The 12754-nt window shown below is 47.9% G+C and overlaps 1 protein-coding gene across 2 annotated transcripts in view; it reads right to left on the reverse strand.

Annotated features, from left to right (window-relative positions):
* LOC144772281 (uncharacterized) overlaps window positions 1–12754 on the reverse strand; it is a 55595-nt gene that overhangs the window by 27013 nt on the left and 15828 nt on the right. Inside the window, exons 2-3 of one of the 2 annotated variants that reach the window (XM_078656511.1) lie at window positions 10221–10300; window positions 9297–9376 (exon numbers count right to left, since the gene is read on the reverse strand). The gene's annotated coding sequence lies outside the window, so the exon portion shown is untranslated. The remainder of the gene's footprint in view (window positions 1–9296; window positions 9377–10220; window positions 10301–12754) is intronic. The other variant, XM_078656512.1, reaches the window with a different exon arrangement.

A 12754-nucleotide genomic window follows, 5' to 3' on the forward strand; every position in this document is an offset into this window, starting at 1 on the left:
CATGTTGGAGCAACTAGGATGAGTGTCAGGGAATGCTCTGTGGGTTTCCGAACCACTAATGGAATTAGCGTGAGAGGTGGAAAAGCATCAGCAAATCTTCCTGCACAATTCATCCATATCGCATTGTCTTTGGATAAATGGGTGTGGATACCTGGACACCAAGCTTGGGTATTTTGCGTTGAGGTGTGTGACAGACAGATCTATTGCCTGGAGTGAGCCCCTCCAAGCAGTTGGCCCGCAACACCCCAAGACCTGAGAGGCACGAGCAGGCAAGGGACATCTCTCCCAAACAGGTTCCTCCCCAATGGACCAGGATTAGGTACACATCGCATGCAGGGCACAGCTGGCCCCCACAAGCTGCAGTTGATTTTAATCAGTGAGGTCACAGGAGCCTCACAGAGTCCAGAACACAAGGGGGGCCTCAATCAGCAGGCAGGCTCAAATGGCAGCAGCGCACAACAGTTAGTGCAGGGGGCAGATCAGATCCACCCGTCCAGTGATTTGCAGGAGCACTGTGGCCTGCAGAGATGTCTAGTACAAGATACCCATTAATGAACAGCAGCATTTACATGAAGTGTTTTCAACATGTGAAGTAAATTTATTTCTGGATGTAGAGAGAGATCACTTGATCAGTGCCTGTGGAGGGAGTCCGCCCCAGGGAAAACCATGTGCCATTGACCACACACCCCAGCGTTGAACAACAACAGTAGTCCACAGGCCGACACACCCAGTCATGTGGCCCACGGTCATCTCCACTACACTGCTGCAGCCCGCAAATGTCACTTGTACTCACTGTGTTTTGCTCAAGGATCTGTCCAGCACTCCTCATAGAATGGCGGTCAGGGCTTCTAACACACCCATATAATGCAGTTCCGGGGAGCTGGAGCAGAACTAACGCATCAACCACGCGTTCCAATCTCAGGGCTTCTGATATCCCCTCCACTAGTCCATCCAAAAGAGTCCAGGTCATGCAGCGCACATCCAGCAGGAGATGTCCGTCTCTGCTCTGCCAGGGCACCTTCCCCTTCGGATCCATAGGGCAGCTTCACTTTGCTCAGCAGCATGGCCTCCCCACTCACCGGCAAAGACTTACCAGGCCAGTATCCCCGGGCCTGCAACTGGTGGAAAACACTCTCAGCTTCTCCTGCAGCCAGAGCGGAGACACCGCAAAAGAAGTAAGTAGCATCAGCAACGCCCTACTCAGCTGCAGCAGTTCAGTAATGGCGGCACAGTCGCTTTTCCAGACCTCGTCACCTCACACCTCAATATGTGTGTTCTGCTCACAAGTTCGGGGGACAAACAGGCTCAACGTGAAGCAGAGCACGGAGTGAGGTTTTAAAGGCGTTTTGAGGTTTGAATGCTTGAGTTGGATGAAGTACTTCGGCCGGCAGAGCCTCCCTAGAAGGTGGCCATCTTGAAGCCGGGCTCTCTAGCACCCCCTGTCTGCACAGTGTACATGCCAAGCACCCTTACCACACACCCCGACCATGGGAAAGCACAATGCTAAACAACAAACTCTCTAACTCGCCAGGAGGAACAGGGACCACAATCTGAGGCTTCCTCAAATTGATCTGGGGAGGATGGACACCATGATATTGATCTCAAGTAACTCCTCATGGACATGAAGACAAGGTTGAAGGCCAATGATGCTCACAAGTTGTCTGCATCATGTCAAACAATGCGTCGACAAACAGACTGGATCATCTGGAAAATTGCATCTCGGATGCGGACAATGCACAGGGGGCCTCCCTAAGAACATCTATGGTGTGTAGGCAAAGTCCTCAAACTCATCAAGGCCAAAAACTAAGACCTGGAAGCGTGCTCCCGGCACAATATCTACGATCATGGGGATCCCAGCGTCCCCAGCAATCACCAGAATGAAGGACTTTGTGGAGACCTTGCTTCGCGACCTCTTTGGGGAAGGCTTGTACATGGGCTTCACCATGGAGTGGGCTCACCACTCGCTGGGCCCGGGGCCCCCCAGCCACACCGGCTCGCCCCTATAGCCTATTGAACTTCAGTATTGCGATCTGGTCCTGCGGCTTGCGCACAAGCACGGATTTATCCAATATCTGGGAAACAGCCTTTCCTTCTATCCAGACTTCACACTATCAGTTCAGGCTGCCTGCCGCAAATTCCTGCCTACCAAAAGGATTCTCAAAAAAGCAGAAATTCCCTATGCATTCCTATTGCCCAGCCAAATTACAGATCTTTGAGGGTAAACACACTTCTTTACGAATGCTGTCAGCTCTAATGCCCTAAGTGCATCACTGAGCTGCAGCACTGTCCAATTGCCTGTGGCCTGTGAGTGGGGGGGTAGCCTATCTATCGGACACTCACTATGCATGGTACCAGGACGCTAAAACCACGTTTCATGTAACCAATGTCCTTATATTCTAGCCTTTGTTCTTTATCTTTCCTGGCTGTATTGCATAGGAGTCTTTATCACATGAATCATGCAATTCCTCAGATTGTGAATCCTGTAGCTCCCCTCCCTTGGGCGCCCTCTGCTTTCGCTCTCTCTCCACCATTGCCATCCTCTCCTACAGGCCCCCTCCCCTACATGATTACAGTTGTTGTATTGTTCTCTATTGATAAATGCCAATAAAAACTATTATTTTTTTTAAACAAGAACAAAATGTAGGTCCCATTGAGGTATAATAAAAGGAGAAGGAGAGTATCAAATTGTAAGACCCTTTAGAATTCATTAAACAATTGGGATTTTAAACAGTAATAGTTGATCCGGTAAGTGTAGGAAAGCCGCTAAGGCAGACTAGTTACCTTTAACTGTCCCAACTGAAGTGGAGGGCAAACAAGGGAAGTTCAGGTGAATGGGCTTTAATGGGATGTATGGATGGAATCATCAGCACACCATTTTACAAACCCAGACCATCTACCAGAGTACACAGATCTGGTGTACAGATGTCTGAAAGAGAGAATGATGTCTACCACCTCAGGCGGTACAGAGAAAGATTTCAGGTTTCCCCACTAAATCTCTTGGCATGCAGGTGGAGGCTGTGGTGTAGAACCCCCACCTGTGACTGCGACAGGAGAGCAAATCTGTGAGTGAGAAAGAGCAGAGGGCACAGTGAGATATAAACATGGTCGCATACCACATCCTTCTCGGTCAGTCCGGGGCAATTACTTGGGCCCGGTCTACGTGAATCTTCCTCAACACTCAAGGAAATAGGTGTATGGGAGGAAATGCAAACAAAAGCGGAGCAGTTGACTTGAGATAAAACACGTCCCCGAAGGCTCCCTGCATTGGATACTTGAGGGCACAGAAGTTTGGACAGTGAGAATTTTCTTGAGTGTAAATAGATCCACAAGAGGAGTCCCTCATAACTGAAGGATTCCCTGGATCACCTCTGTGTTTAGACCCCACACGTGGTCTGCCGGATGACGTCGGCCGAGACTGTCTGCTCGTACATTGAGAACTCCGGTCAGGTGACTTGCTACTACACAAATCTGATAGTCGTCATCCCAGGATCAAAGATACAGAGCTTCTACTGAGAAAAGACAACCCTACTCCTCCCTGTTTGTTTGTGTACCACATTAGTTGTGTTGTCCATCAAGATTTAGACAAACAGACCACAAAGGAAAGCCTTGAAAGGTAGATGTATCACCTGTAATCCCAACAGATTGATATATAACCCTTTGATCTTGAGTTGAGCACGTAGAGGCATCTGTGATAACTGTGCCACCGGAAGAAGAGGGTGAAACGTGTTTCCTTGATGCATGTTGTCGTTTACACGCCACCGTTGTATTCCCTCTGCTGTGTCCCTTCAGACCTTTATGCATGCCTACAGATCTCCAACGCATTGAAAGAACTGCCTGTGGAAGCAACACGGGAGGGCTCTCATGTGTCAGAGACCAAGAGAATGTAGGAGACTAAAAGACCTAACAGGTGCAAGACCGTCAGAACTGGAGTGACCACTCCATTAGGAAACATTAGAATCATAGCCAGATAGTCTTGAATTCTGGGAGGTAGAGGAAAGGCTTGACTCCAATACTGTGTTATGAATAGGTGAGACTTGCACCAAAAAGCATTTGTTGACCGGAGAGCACAGTTGGTACAAAAGTTGAGCTCTTTCTTGTGAATCATCAAATCAGGAGTCTTGGCTTTGGTTAGCCAGTCATCCAGGTAAGGGCATATATCAATTCAATTTTCAAATACTTTATTTAAACACTCAAATCCCTTAAAGTGCCAGAAAAGGTAAGAAGAAACACAACATCGCATTACATAAGTTTAGCCATATTATATTAAAAAGTGATATTCAAATAGCAGCATCTAATACAGATTCTATCAACTGGTGGATTAAAACACAAGTTTGATTAAAAATAACATAGTATTTAAAACATCTCTTTTTGAGGAGATACAAGATAAAATATTTTGACTCTTAATGGTTCATTATGGCCCCTCTTAAGGTGAACCTAACCTGATAATCAATACAATTTCCTGGTGCAGCCATATGATTTAAACTCATCATTAATAACTGAGGGTAGAAATCTTTAGCAGATGGAGCATCTAAGTGGGTCAATTGTTTCTATTGTCTCTGCGTGTTTGTATATTAACTATGCAGCAGATGAGAACCTGTGATTTGAGTAAAGCAAGTAATCTACAACAAACTTTGTGACTACATAATTTGTAACTGTGACTTTAAATACTTGCCCTAAGGTGCAGAGACATTTAAAATGATGTTTTTCTTCCTTAATAATTTATCTGCAGTGTCCAGAAATGTTAGAAGTCTGGAAATCGCCTGCGGCTGAGCATTGTTCAGGAGATAATGAACAGCCAGTGGAAATGTCTGTATCTCTTCTTTAATCAGCAGATACCAGAGAAGACTTCTGAGTTCCTCGAGAAGGGTGGGGCAGATGCAGAAAAAGTGTGATAAAGATTCCTGGAGCAAGCCACATAAGTGGCATGAGTTGGTATCAGGTTGACATGCCCATGGGGGTAGTAGAATTGGCAACATTTCACTCCATAATACGACGAGAATGGTTCTGTGACATATTTTTGAAGCCCTCATCTGTAATAGCTGATAAGAACTATGGGAGCCTGTTCTCTTTTGATAAACGTCTGGTGGTTTAATGCAAAAGATGCCATTTTAACCTTTCTATTTAAGGCTGCTTGAAATGTCCATGTGGTAGTGTTAAGCTCCACATATCTACAGCACCTATTAGCTCCGGTGGGTCAGAAAGGGCATGGACCCAAGCGTTTGATTGACACAGGCTGTTGACGAGAGAGACTTCATGCCAGTTGAAATGTTTTAGCGATCCTGATTCTGCTGCATGTGTGGAGTGCATAAACTTTAAGATACAAGCCTTCTGTATGAATAGTTAATCACTCAATGCGAATTCCATTCTGATCTGGGCAGCAGAGATATTATACTGCAGTTTAAACAGTGATCTGAATACTGCACTCTGAGATGTTCAAGAAGGTGCCAAGTTTCATTGGGAAAGCCTCTGTCCCATATTCCAGAGTTGGGATAAGTTTGGCAGTAACTATTTTCAGAAACCAGTCAAAGGTGTACTGTTTTCTGCTTTTAACTATTGTTTGAAAGGCAGATTGTAACAAAGCCAATTTTGGTTGTAGCCAATCAATCAATCAATCAATCAAAAAATGTGTAAAGCGCACTACTCACCCAAGAGGGTCTCAAGGTGCTGGGGGGAGGGGTACTGCTACTGCTCGAATAGCCAGGTCTTGAGTAGCCTCCTGAAGGTTAGTAGGTGCTGGGTCTGCCGTAGAAAGAAGGGGAGGGTGTTCCAGGTCTTAGCGGCGAGTCCAGCCTGCTGCTGACGAGGGCCTGGGTGACCGTTCTTCTTGTTTTGGTGGGGATCCACCTGTAGATCTTGCGGAGCAAGCGGAGGGTGTTGAAGCAGGATGATGAGACAGCGTTGACTTGCTTGGGCATGGAGAGTGTTGAGTCCAGGTTACGTGCGTGATCAGTGGGTGTTGGTGCTGCTCCCAGTGCGGTTGGCCACTAGGAGTCATCCCAGGCTGAGGGGGTGAGGCTGAGGGTGAGGACCTCTGTTTTGCCAAGTTCAGCTTCAGACGGCTGTTCTTCATCCACTCGGCGACGGCTTTCATTCCTTCGTGGAGGTTGGTTTTTGCAGTGAGGGGGTCCTTGGTGAGGGAGAAGATCAGCTGGGTGTTGTTGCCGTAAAGAGATAATGTTGAGGTCGTGCAATCGGGCGACGTGGGCGAGTGGTGCCATGTAGATGTTGAACAATGTTGGGCTGAGGGTTGATCCTTGGGGTTCGCCGCAGATGATCTCGGATGCTTTGGAACGGAAAGGGGGGGGAGGCGGATGGAACGGAAAGGGGGAGGCGGACGCTCTGGGTTCTGCCAGAGAGGATGGAGGTGGTCCATTCTAGAGCCTTGTCTCGAATCCCTACGTTGTGGAGGCATGTGCATAGGGTGCGGTGGCAGACAGAGTCGAAGGCGGCTGATAGGTCCAGGGGGATGAGGGACGCAGTTTTGCCGTTGTCCAGCAGGGCCCTGATGTCATCGGTGGGGGCAATGAGGGCAGTTTTGGTACTGTGGTTGGTGCAGAACCCGGGTCCAGGATGTTGTTCTCCTCGAGGTAGCAGGTCAGCTGTCTGGTGATGATATTCTCGATGACCTTCACCGGGATCGGGAGCAGGGAGATGGTCTGGAAGTTCTTGAGGTCCTCTCGGATCCACCTTGGGTTTCTTGAGTAAGGATTGATCTCGGCATGCTTCCAGCTCTCCGGGAAGGTTGCGGTATCGAAGGAGATGTTGATAGCCTTGCGGAGATGGGGTGCGATGGTGGATCTAGCTTTGTTGAAGATGTGGTGCAGGCATGGGTCTGACGGAGAGCCGGAGTGGATGCTGTTCATGACTTTGATGGTGTTGTACCGTTTATGTGGGTCCTGGTTAGCTGGGGGTTGATGTGGGTGGTGGCCGTAGGGTCTGAGGTGTTGGTGGCTGTCGTGGCGGTCAGGTTGTTGAAGCTGTCATGGATGTCTGCGATCTTGCAATGGAAGAAGGTGGCAAGGGAGTCGCACAGGTCTTGCGATGGTGGGATGTCATTGGTGTTTGAGCTAGATTTGGAGAGTTCCTTTACGATGTTGAAGAGCTCTTTGCTGTTGTGTGTGTTGTTGTCGTGGCGGTCCTTGAAGGAGGCCCTCTTGGCGGATCTAATGAGGCGATGCTGTCTGTGGATGGCGTTCTTGTGGGCTGCATGGCTGTCCGGTGTCTGTTCTCGGTGCCATTTCTTCTCTAGTTTTCAACAGGTTTGCTTGGAGGCCTGGAGATCCGTGGTGAACCAGCTGGCTTTCTTGTTAGTGTGTCTGTTGGAGGGTTTTTTGATCGGGGCGAGTGTTGGTGCAGTCGTCGATCCAGCGCCTGAGGTTGCGGGCGGTGGTGTCGGCAGGTGGGCTTCGGGCGAGGGTAGTGTTTAGCTGGTCTTTTGTGATTTTGCTCCAGCTGAGACGGGGTTTCTGCTGAGTGCGGTGGTGTGTGGTGGATTTCTGAAAGGTGAAGTGGATGCAGCGATGGTCGGTCCAGTGGAGTTCGGTGGTGGGGCTGAAGGTGATGTGGGAACTTACGGAGAAGTTAGGGTCAATTGTTTGGCTGACGCAGTACAATTGCCATCACCTTTGTGAAGACATGTGGTGCAGAAGTGAGGACAAATGGTAGGACTTTGAACTGATAGTGTTCTGATTCTACAGTGAAGTGGAAATACTTCCTGTGTGAAAATAGGCTTCCTGCAAATCGACAGACACCATCCAGTCTTCCACATTCAGCACTAGCCGAACCGGAGCGAAGGATAGCATTCTGAACTCCTTCTTTGTGGGCAACAAGTTCCAAATCCTAAGGATTAGGATCAATCATAAATCAGCTTCCTTTTTCGGGGTCAGAAAATATCTGGCATAGCATTCCTGTCCCTTTCCTGCTCTAGAACCAATTCCACTGCACCCTTGAATAGAATGTAAATGTAAATGTCATGGTACTTATAGAGCGCACTGTCACCAGACGGTCACCTTGCGGTGTCGCCTATTCGGCTTCCTGGCGCTGATACTCATACCGCTGTGGAACCTCTCCTGGCTTTCCCTGTGAAGTGTCCACTCCTGGGCACCCCCAGGGTGAAGCCAGGCATCCTTAGCGCTGTTGGGGCCGGTGTGAAGATGAACATTCCAAGCACAGCACCACATAGAGACAAATGACCCTCAGCTGACAATCCACTGCCTACGTATCTGCCTGATGAACATTCCAAGCACGGCATCCACATAGAGACAAATGACCCTCAGCTGACAATCCACTGCCTACGTATCTGCCTGATGAACATTCCGAGCACAGCATCCACATAGAGACAAATGACCCCAGCTAGCAATCCACTGCCTAAGTATCTGCACGATGAACATTCCGAGCACAGCATACACATAGAGACAAATGACCCCCAGCTGACAATCCACTGCCTACGTATCTGCCTGATTCCTTGCAGACTTGGCATTGCCAGAGTGAAAGAGAAGTCCAGCACCAAAAATAAAAAGCTTTTCGTATTACTGACAGACGGGAGGGTGGGGTACGAGGCAAGATGGGGGAGGACATGTGTGGGTGCAACACGGACAACGAACGGTGTAAGGAAATAAACCACTATGACGCGGATACCAGTGTCAGTGTCTTTGTTTTGTTATGGTGGGTGGAACGAAGGAAAGAGGGTGGACAGGTGAGTGGGGCAACACGGACAACAGATGGTGGGAGGCTATCATGGATAACAGAGAAGTGGGGGTAGTAACAAGGAAGGACAACAGAAGGTGGGAGGGCAGGTGGGGCTGTAAGCAACACTGACACAGAAAGGAGGGAGGGTAGGTAGGGTCAAGCAAAAACATTAAGTGGAATAACTGGCTATTCAGTGTTTCTGGGGTGTAGGACAACCAGATATGGATCATCAAAGCGCCGGTAAAATGCCGCAAAACACATAGTTTTGTGCCACACTTATGATGTTTTAAAATTTGCCACTCCGTGCCGCAATATCCAGGGGAGAGAAGGAGGGAGAGTCTGCATAAAGGACAATATGGTAATTTAGAAAGGTAAATGCTTGGGAGTCCACCAGAGGGCTTCTTAGCTGTGGGCAGTCATTTGTTATCAAACAACTCTTGGCATAGCCTTGCCGGAAACAAAGTACATGCATCCAGGCAATGTCTACCATTTGTAGTCTGCTCAGGGTCTGAAATATGTAGTCACCAGTCTCAGTGTTAATGCAAATGCCTATATATATTTGTTTCATATTATTTGTGAGTCAAGAGTAAAACAAATGCAAAACTAGCCTTCAGCTTGTGGGTTGAATACGTGCTTGTTTTTCAGCATGTGGTCTTAATTACATCCAGCTAGTAGTGTGGCCGAGGACCTGCAAAGGAAAAACAAAGGATAACTTAGAAAAACTGACAAATGGAAAGAAGGGAGAAAACAGAATATTAAAAGAGCAATAGACAAGAAAGACTCGGAGAGAGAAAACTAGCAAAGGTCTATGAAAAGTTTTCTCATTCTGACAATCTTTGACCCCAAGACCTGGGAAGCGGAGGACCACCAACGAGGAGTCGGCTCACGGGGGAGGATACCCCGCTGCACAGGGAACACAGAGGAGCTACAGCATGGATGAAAGCCAGGAGGAGTCGAAACCAAGGAGCTCTGTTGGAGGGAGAGACCACAGAGCCAAGAGCAAGACCTCAAAATACAGACAAACGACACAGACGGGAGCCGGCACTCACCTGGAAATGCTGTGGTGCCACCATGGTTCTTGGGTCCTTGACTGACCAGGTGTGTGACAGCGGTAGCACAGGGAAGGTACAGGTAATGGAGAGTACGGGCATAGAGGCTGACGCAGAGCCCATGAGAGACACATGGGGGGGATGCTGGGAACCATGACAATGGTGCATAGAATCCTGTTTACAGGGCGAGCCCTGAAATCTTCTGGGTTTATTTTCTTTTAGAAGCAAGTCTTGACGGCCTAACTAAGGGCCTTATAATTGTGATGCGGGTCCAGGCAAAGGGAGTGTGAAGGAATGAGAGCACAGCAAAAGAAAGAATAAAACAGACAGGGGAAATAAAGAAAAAGAAATACAACTGTGCATAGAAAGTAGAACATAGCTGGATACGATAGAGCTGGGAAGAACAGCCATAGATGAGAATTTGAGAGGAAATGGCTAGCCAATCACTTTGAGATTTTTTTATCTACTTAAAAAGACACTCACCTTTTCCTTTAATCTGAGGACACTGGAGGTCGAGCCCCATTCAGCCTCTGGAGCTAGGAAGGAGTCTGCAGGGCCTAAGCCTAAGGAAAATAAAAGAAATGATTATGTGAGATCTGGATAGTCTTTTTGAAGAAGTTGAGTGTATATGATAACGGGAGAACAATAAAACGTTTAATTACTCAGGTAGGCTTGTAGTTGGCATGTGTTACAGTACAGAAATAAACCCACATAACACAGCTTCTTTTTGCCCAAGAGCCTCTCTTCCATGTACAGTCTGTGTGTTTTTAAAGTGTGTTTGTGTAAGTGTGTGCGTGAGTGTGTGTGTACATCCGTCTGTCTTTGTAGTTGGTAGGGTATGCCCAGACGTGGGTCCCTTGCTCACTTTGCCACTGGATTTAAGCTAGCCTGGCTGATGAGGGGTGTTACCCCGAAACCGGTCCCAGGATGCTTGTTTACGGCCCAGGGAAGGCCTGGCTTGGCAGTTTGGGCTGGACTGTTCCCATGAGTCACAGGGTCAAGACTGATTTGAATATGGCTGGGTTTGAAGTGGGGTGGGGAAGTGAGCTAAAGAACGATGATGGATTCAACCCTGATCTAATAGTACCTGGGGGTGAGTGTCTGAAAAGTTTCAGCGCTCAGTCCATCATCTCCTTGTGTTTGCTTTGTCTTTGCACCTGGCCTAGTCTGTCTGTCTCTGTATTTATCTCAGACCCCTGGGGATGCTAAGATAAGAGCACTCTAGGCTTTGGTCTGGAGGCAAGTATTGGTGTTTGATATTTTTGATGAAGGGGTGTTTGTGGCCTACATCTGTCCATGTGCCTGTCCATCATGTCTTACGCTGCTTCTCTTTGTCATTTTTCGGTTTCTCCTGTGATTCGCTTGCGGGATCTTTTGTTTATTCCTTTCATTGCTTCTCATTAGCCAGCACCTGTTGGTTTCACTTTCTTCATTGTATGTTTGTCCCTTCCATGAAGCATGGACAAAGTACTGATTAATTGCTTTATTGGTGTCTGCCATGGCTGAAGCTCGGATTCAGGTACTTTTTTTTTAATCCTTGCTCCATCCTGTTTCTGTTGCTTCCTTGTTGTCGTTGCTTGCCTATTGTTGCTTGCACAGCACGCCTCCTGCAGTTTGTTACCTCTGCCGTCTCCAGTCACCGATGCTTTTTACATTTTAGTTGCACCTAGCACAATATTTGATCTATGGAGTCTGAGGAAACTAGGCAAACCTAACATCTTGGTTGGAGTGAAACGCGAAACGGTCGCTATAAGTGTCTTGCGTATTATTTTCTTTCTCTCTGCAGGTAGAAAACCACGCGGCCTCATACACATACAGTCGATAGACCCAAGACAAGGCAGAAGAGAAAAAGCAGCTTTACTCCTACATGTCACTGTAGCCCGGAGTCATTTCGCAGACCAGTGGTAGCTGGTGAAATTTGAAAATAGGGGACAGAAAAAAACAAGTAGAAATGCAGTGAGTAAGCAAACAAAACATACAACCCCAAAAGGAAGGTTTGGCTCGGTGGGGAGATTTCTGCCACAAAAAGTACTATTGTGAGACCATGTATCTACACCCTGCCAGCACAGGAAATAAACAAGCACCACACGCACTGCGCTGCACAATTTAGCTCATCCATAACAACAGTTTCACAAAGAGCTGCACTAATTTCATTAGAACATTAAACCAGTTGCACCTTCAATGGGGGTGGGAGCTGTTTAATTACACTACTTTAGAATAACTGCCTTAGATCAATCTAGTCACTGCAAGTTCTACTGACAGCATTTAGTGTAAGAAATGCTCCTTGCTGTGTTTTCCTAGGACGCCTGAAGCATTTACTGGACGTTTCTGATGGCCATGAAGGCTGCATCACAACAAAGGGGGCAGTCTGCCATCTGTTAAACATTGAAGAGGGACTGCTGCAAGACAAATGTTTCTCCCCGCCCGCGTGGCACAGGGTCTGACTGCCTCATTCCAAAGCCCTAAGAGACTGAATTTCATCAGCCTTAGTGGGGTCACTGCTGCAGCACCTCTCTCTGGACAATCAAGAAAGTTTAGAAATCAGAGAAGGACAGTGGAAACGATAGCCGCGTCAGCGACAGTGACTAAAAGATCGAGACACGCCAACCCAACGCGACCTGGGATCCGGGCCGGGCCCGCGGAGCATTTATTCTACATTCATAGGGACGTAACTACCGACCTTCCTCTTTTTTTCTTTCATTATATATGATATGTACCATGCATTGATGCCTGCCTTACCGGCAGCTGGGAGTTCCTTCCTGTTGCGTTAACTTTGTCCAGCCACCCAGCTTCCACCCGATGGGAAGTGCCGAGCCCCTAGTGATTTCCCCTCAGGGATGATTCCTCTGTTGTGTCTTTCAGTTGGCCACAGGTGGCCGTATTGTGGTTGTGGGGGGAAGTAGGTCCACCCAGGTTGGGTGGCTGTAGTGGGTGTGGGGTACTCTGGGACTAGTTCGTTGGTTAATATGTTGCTTTGCTATTCCCTCCGTACCCCGCTGGCCTCCTATCGTAAGGTG

The sequence above is a fragment of the Lissotriton helveticus genome, chromosome 8 (assembly GCF_964261635.1).
Source record: "Lissotriton helveticus chromosome 8, aLisHel1.1, whole genome shotgun sequence".
Taxonomy (NCBI): domain Eukaryota; kingdom Metazoa; phylum Chordata; class Amphibia; order Caudata; family Salamandridae; genus Lissotriton; species Lissotriton helveticus.